Here is a 7,294-nt window from a genome sequence, read left to right on the forward strand (position 1 = left end):
GTGTGGCCACTGGGAGATCCTGCTTTCTCTGGCGGACAGAGCGTAGATGTTCAGCAAAGCGGTCTCCCAGTCTGCGTTGGGTCTCGCCAATATATAGAAGGCCACATCGGGAGCACCGGCCGCAGTATATCACCCCAGCCGACTCACAGGTGAAGTGTTGCCTCACCTGGAAGGACTGTTTGGGGCCCTGAATGGTAGTGAGGGAGGAAGTGTAAGGGCATGTGTAGCACTTGTTCCGCTTACAAGGATGTGAGTTTGCAGAGCTTACAGACTCTCTCATTAAAGACAGAATTGTTTGCGGCATTCTGGATATGGTCTGAGAGAAAGACTGTTAGAACAAGATTTGAATTTGGAAAAATCTGTGGCACTCTGCAAAGCTTCTGAGACCCTGATGTCGCAGGCTAAGGAGTTTTTTTTTTATGGAGAATGGCTGCGTAGACGCTGTAAAGCGCGAACATATTAGAAAAAATAATGCTGCGACAACAAAACCGACAGAGAGCAAGATGTCATCTGAAAGAAAAAAAACTTTGGTATCGCCGTGGGTGGCAACATCATCTAAAAAAAGTGTCCGGCGTATCGGAAAATGTGCAACACCTGCAGTAAGAGTAATCATTTTTCACACTGTTGCAGAAGTAGAAAGGAAATAAAACACGTAAATGCAGCGCTTGAAAATGAACGCGAGGAGTTTTATATCGATGTGCTTTGTGAAAACAAACGAAGTAAGAACGACTGGACTATTCCAATGCAAATGAACTAAAACATTATTCTGTTTAAATTGGATCCTGGAGCACAAGTAAATGTTCTTGCAGAATCTGAGTTTAATGCATTAAAGCCAAGACCAAAGTTACATCAGACAAATATAAAAGTGACTGGGTATTCAGGTGCAGACATTCCAGTTAAAGGAACATGTATGGCAAAAAGCATCACACAAAAAATATTGTGCACACGCTTTCATTTGTGTTGGTGCCGACGAATGTACAGTCAATACTGGGCCCATCTGCCTGTGAGAGACTGAATTTGGTGGAAAGGGTTTTAGTCTTGGATAGCGACACAGAGCCAGAACACAGTGACTTGATGAAAGAGTATGAGGACTTGTTCAAAGGGCTTGGTTGCCTTCCAGGGGAGCACACGATTAAACTTGACAACACAGTGCAGCCCGTATCACATCCATGTAGAAAAGTGCCTTTTGCATTATGGCATCAACTAAGAACAGAGCTGGAGCGACAGAATGTTGCATTGCAGTCGGCAGAAGGTGACGCAACTCGACTGCAGGTCCAGCTCACAGAGGCTCCATGCTGACATGGAGAATACAAAAGCAGCAGCTGCAGTTTCTGAGCCGACCAAACAGGAGGCAATTGATGACGTGAGAAAGCGACGGCAGGAGGAGGTTGCTTCAATGAAAGGGACATTGAGAGAATATGAGATTCAGTTTCATCACCGTCTGGAGCAAGAACGCTCACAGCGGGCACAGTATAAGGAAGCAGTGGAACGTGAGTTGACTGATCTAAGTAGACGTTTGTCTGAAGGACAAGGAGATGAAGTGAGGATACAAGACAAAATGAACACATGGACACAGAAAGCTACAGTACTTGAAGAACTCCAACCCAGATCATACTTGGTCAAAACAGAAGAAGGAGCAGTGTTAAGAAGAAATCGCAAAGACCTCGAGAAAGAGCCAACTTCAGAGTTTCAGTTAACTGATGCAGACCAGACAAAATATGAAAATAACAACGAAACACGAGAACTATGTGCACCACTTAGAAGCTCTCCTCGTGTTCGTAAACCCCCAGCGAGACTGATAGAGACATGTTAAATTAGGCATTTGTTTTGAGTAACGTTGCTAATTGTCTTTCATTTTTAAGGAGAGGAAGATGTGGTGACATCACGCGTAAGAACGTAATTGGACAGAGTTCGGAGCATGTGCAGAAATGACAGAATGATCTAGAAACTGCGTGGTGAAAACATGGTTGCTGTTTGCTGTTGTAAATAAAAGTTCTAGATTTAATTCTTCCAGAATATAGTTTGTTCTTAGTAACCCACGGTACGTATAAAGAACACAACAATGGACTCGGGCCCCAAAATCTCCCTGACCACTCGTCTCAGAGTCCAGTGCTGATGCCCCGGCCTCACTGGCTGGCTTTCAACGAATAGCGTGCAGGGCAGGCTTTTCGGCACACATGACCATTTTAAACCAGGTCAAACCGTTCCCCAGGGAGGACGGGGCTCTGACATCTCCATAATGGCACCCCTGACGGCCGCTGTTTAAACGGAAGTGGGGGCGGGGGGGGAAGGTGGGAGTGGAAATTACGTCCCGGTGTGGAAAGGGGTTTGGGTTTACTGGTCGACAGACTGCGCTGGTGAGGTGATCGTGGCGTGGAAGTGAATTGGGGGCTTGGTACAGGGACACGAGCTGCTGAGAGCCTGGGGCAGCAAACCAGATGTCGGAGGAACTCGGCGGGCAGAGAGGTGGGGAGAAAAGGGCAGTTGAGATTCCTGGTAAAATGGCGCCTGCTTTTCGTGGAGGGAGACTGTGACCAGCCGGTGGGGGAGCAGGGGGAGAGGAGGGTGGAGGAGGGAGAGGGGAGGAGGGGAGGGGGAGGGGGAGAGGAGGGGGAGGAGAGGAGAGGAGGAGGGGGAGAAGAGGAGGAGGGGGAGAAGAGGAAGAGGGGGAGAAGAGGGGGAGGGGAGAAGAGGGGGAGGAGGGGGAGAAGAGGGGAGGAGGGGAGAAGAGGGGGAGAAGAGGGGAGGGGAGAGGTGTCGAGGAGGAGGGGAGAAGAAGGAGAGGGGAGAGGTGTCGAGGGTGAGGGGGCGAGTGTGGTGGAGTGGGAGGAAGAGGAAGGGGAGAGGGTGAGGGGCAAGAGTGAGGGAGGGAGTGAGTGGTGGGGGAATGGGAAGTGGAGAGTGGGGAGAACAGGGGTGGGGTAGAAATGGGAGAGGAGAGGGGGAGAGAGAAGGAAGGGAGAAGTGGGAGAGAAGGAGGGGAAGGGAGGGGCGAGGGGAAAAAAGTGGAGGGAGGGAGAGAGGAAGGTGGGGTGGAAGGATGAGGAGAGGATGAAGGAGAGAGGGGTGAGAGGGGGAGAGAAGGGGGGAGATGAGGGGCAAGAGGGAGGGGAGAGGGGGAGAGGAGGGGAAAGAGGAGGGGTAGGGGAGAGGAGGGAGAGGAGGGGGAGGAAGGGGAGAGGAGGGAGAGGAGGGGAGGGGAGAGGAGCAAGGGGAAGAAGGGGAGGGAGGTGGGGTGGGAGGATGAGGAGAGGGGGAGGGTGAAGGAGAGTGGGGTGAGAGTGGAGGTGGGAGGGGAGAGGAGAGGGGGAGAGAGGGTGGAGAAGGGGAAGGGAAATTGGGAGGGATGGGGAAGAGGGGAGGGGAGGAGAGAGGGGCCGAGGTTGAGGGGGCGAATGTGGTGGGGTGGGAGGAAGGGGAAGGGGAGAGGGTGAAGGGCAAGAGTGAGGGAGGGAGTGGTGAGAGGGATGGGAAAGGGGAGGTGGAGAGTGGGGAGAACAGGGGTGGGGTAGAAATGGGAGAGGAGGGGGGATGTGGGAGGGGAGGGGGAGGGGGAGAGAGAAGGGAGAAGAGGGAGAGAAGGAGGGGGAGAGGATGGGGAAGGGAGGGGCAAGGGGAAATAAGTGGAGGGAGGGAGAGAGGGAGTCGGGGTGGGAGGATGGGGAGAGGATGAAGGAGAGAGGTGTGAGACGGGAGGTGGGAGGGGAGAGGGGGAACGTGGGTGAGGAGGTGAAGGAGAAAGGGGAAGGGTGGTGAAGAGAGGAGGGGGGAGATGGGTGTAGAGGAGGGGTTTGTGGAGATGGGGGAGAGGAGGGGGAGGGGAGTGGAAAAGAAGGGGAGGGAGGGAGGGGTGAGGGAGAGAGGAGGGTAGAGGAAGGGAGATGGGGAGAGGAAGGGGGAGAGGGGAGGTGGAGAAGGGAGGGGGAGAGGGGAGGGAGAGTGGGGAGGGAGAAGGAGATTGTGAAGAGAGAGAGGGTGAAAAAAGAGACTGGGATAGAGAGAGAGAGAGATAAAGAGTGTGAGAGACGAGGAGGAAAACGAAACGGGATTTGAGGGGAGGAACGATGGGTGGAGACAGGTCACTGGGGCAGGGGAATGGGAACAAAGGGAGGGTGAAGAGGGAGGGACAGAGAATAATTCACACACACAGAGGTGGAGGGGAAGTGGCAGTGGGTGTGACAGACACCAGAGAGAGACACAAAGCCCGGCAGGATTGAGAAAACATCCAGAAAGCCGTATGGATAAAAATCAAGAATATAACTTTTACGCTCGGCAGAGCTGACGTCGGGATGGCTGTGTATGCCTTCCTCCTTCCTCCGAGTCAAGCCTCATGTCAACAGGGTGAACATTAATGCCCGTGATAGCTCCATTAGAACTAGGCCAAGGGAACCCCAGGCTGCAGAAGGGGTGGCGGGGAGGGAGCGCGCGCGGGAGGGCTGTGGGGAAGGAAATTCATGCCATTACAATAATCCTTCGAATGATATGTTAAACCAAAGCCCACGTGCTCTCCCTACTTACATACGGAATATCACACCTTTACCGCGGTCAAAGATCCCCCCCCGTGGTAACGTTATCTGACAAGAAATGATACAATGGCCAAAGTTTCCCCTTCTGCTAGCCTCAGCCTCCACGTCCTGAGTCACAAAATGGCCCCCCAGCTCGCCGCCTGAGGCCAAACCCGGCAGCAGCTCGGGTGGGACGCTCGGAGACAAACAACCCCCAGCATCATGAAGCCAAGCTCGCTTTGGGCCATGGCAGCCCAATGCCAGTGACCAGGATGCACAGGAGAGGCAGGAAGGGGCCTCTGGCAGAGGGCCCGGCCTTGCGAACAATGCTGTAGGCCGCAGGCTGACCAGCAGAGGACATCCTGCTATTCGTCTCTCCCAGCATCCCCCACCCCACCCCTCCCACCCCCAAACAAACAGGTTGGAAGTACAATGCCCTTGGTGACTTCCTCACTTGCACTGGGCTGCATTCAACTTGAGACCGAGTTTAGCGTCAAGGCCTAGCTCGGCGGTGTTGCCATGGCGACGCCCTCTTTTAACACCACCTTCCCCTCCCAAGCAGGCCAAACTACAGGAGGCCCGAGACAACGTCAAGGTGACCGCTCTCCCCCAACTCCAGATACATCCTGACACCAAAGGGTTGCGGGGGGTGGATTTCAAAGCCTAGACTTAGCCCCCACCCCCTCCCACTCCCACCGCAGTTTGACTTCTCAAAGCACAACATCTCACACTTATCAGAAATGAACGGTATCCACCACTTCTCAGTCCACTTACTGACCTAGATCCCCGCGAATTTTTTGATAAATAGCCTTCACTATGATACCACCTGTGTTAGTGTCAACCGCAGACCACGAGACGTGCCTCGTACGTTCACTGACACAAGCAACAAACAGCAACGGGCCCAGTACCGATCGTTGACGCACACCACATGTCGTAGAACACAGAAGAGTACAACACAGGAACAGGCCATTCGGCCCACTGTGTCTGTGCTGTACCAGCTGAAGAGCAAATAAAAAACACCCAAACACTAATCCCTCCTCCCTACACCATGTCCACCACATCCCTCCATCTCCCTCACATCCGTGTGCCTATTTTAAAAGCCCCTACAACCATACCAGGCATCCACCGCTCTCTGAGTAAAAAACTTACCCCTCACACCTTCAATGCACGCCCTCTGGTATTAGACATTTCAACCCTGGGAAACAAATACTCGCTGTCCACTCTATCTATGCCTCTCATAATCACAGGACTATTAACCAACCTGCCGACCGGTACGTCTTTGGACTGTGGGAGGAAACCGGAGCACCCGGAGGAAACCCATGCGGTCACGGGGAGAACATACAAACTCCTCGCAGTCGGCGGTGGGAATTGAACCCGGGTCACCGGTACTGTAAAGCGTTGTGCTGACCGCGACTCTTACCGTGTCCGCCTTGCATGCCACCACAGGGCCAGCTCTCCCCGACGCGATCTAACCGGCCAGCCTAGTTTTCCACACTGGACCTTGCCAAAGGCCTTCATTAAGTCTGCTCAGACCACACCTACGGGCCAAATCTGCTCCGTTACCTCTTCAAAAATAACACTCTCAACAGATTTGTCAGACACAATTTGCCATGCTGGGTATCCCCAACCAGTCCATGTCAACATAACTGGCCCCCCTCCCCTACCCCTCCACCTCTCCCCTCCCTACCTCTCCCACCCCTCTTTTCAGAGTCCCCTCCAAATTACGCAACGCTGGGTAATTTGCCTCTCTGGTCTGTGGTTCCCTGCCCGGTCTCTGTTGCCCCTTCTTAGCAGGGAGGAAGGTAAGGAGAGAGAGAGTGGGGATGGGGAACAGACAGGGGGTGTGGAGGGACGGGAGAGGAGGGAGAGACGGAGGTTAGCCAGAATCATGCAGACAGAGGAACATTCTCAGAGAGAGACACACACACACACACACACACACACACACACACACACACACACACACACACACACACACACACACACACACAGACGCAGAGACAGAAAGATAGAGACAGAGAAAGAGAGAGAGACAAAGAGAGAGAGAGAGAGAAAGATAGAGACGGGGAGAGGCAGAGAGACACAGAGACGCGGGTCACCTTGCTTCCTTCACTGTGGAAGAGATTTATAAGACTCAGCTCATGATTAAGAGGTTCAACAAAGGACAGATATGCCCGTTGTACAAAAGATTAAGATCAGATTCATCAACGTAAGACGGCAGTCGGCCGGGAACTCGATCAGAAATACCTTCATCCGAAGAGCGTGCGAGCGGAGCGTGGAGCAGGTCGCCCGGGGGAGTCTGAGCACGGTTCGGGCCAGCGTGAAGCTCCCTCTGTCCTGTCAAAACACTCTCCCAGGGCGGGAGGCAGCGCCGGCTGGGCAGGCAGAGAGCTAAGCTCCCTCTCCCCCTGTCACACCATACACTTCCAGGGCAGGGACAGCCAGGGTAAGGTTTCCTCTGCGCGATCCCGTCCAGGGCAGGGTCAGCGCGGGTCAGGCACAGAGCGCAGCCCCCCTCAGTCCCGCGGAAGCAGGGATGACCGGGCTGCAATCGCCGCCGCTGGAGGGGCCATCACCAGGATTCCCAACGACAGGAAGAGTGACTGGGAACTGTGTTCCGTCGGGCTGTGGCCGGCTTCCAGGCATCGCAGAGGTCAGATATCCTCAGGAACTGAGTGCTACGTTTCCCGCCGCGCTAAAGATAGACCCCGTGGGCAGGACCGCCGGCCGCGGGTGGGGAGGAGAAGGCCGGCGACCGGGAGGAGGGCGGTGAGATGCCCACCGACTCT

The 7,294-nt window shown here is 54.2% G+C and overlaps 1 protein-coding gene across 4 annotated transcripts in view; it reads right to left on the reverse strand.

Moving 5' to 3' along the window:
* Nucleotides 1-7,243, reverse strand: part of sipa1 (signal-induced proliferation-associated 1) — a 145,583-nt gene extending 138,340 nt beyond the window's left edge. For 2 of the 4 annotated variants that reach the window (XM_063036516.1, XM_063036513.1), the window contains exon 1: nucleotides 6,753-7,243. The gene's annotated coding sequence lies outside the window, so the exon portion shown is untranslated. The remainder of the gene's footprint in view (nucleotides 1-6,752) is intronic. The other 2 variants (XM_063036518.1, XM_063036517.1) reach the window with 1 other exon arrangement.
* Between the last annotated feature and the right edge of the window lie 51 nt (nucleotides 7,244-7,294).

The sequence above is a fragment of the Mobula hypostoma genome, chromosome 30 (assembly GCF_963921235.1).
Source record: "Mobula hypostoma chromosome 30, sMobHyp1.1, whole genome shotgun sequence".
Taxonomy (NCBI): domain Eukaryota; kingdom Metazoa; phylum Chordata; class Chondrichthyes; order Myliobatiformes; family Myliobatidae; genus Mobula; species Mobula hypostoma.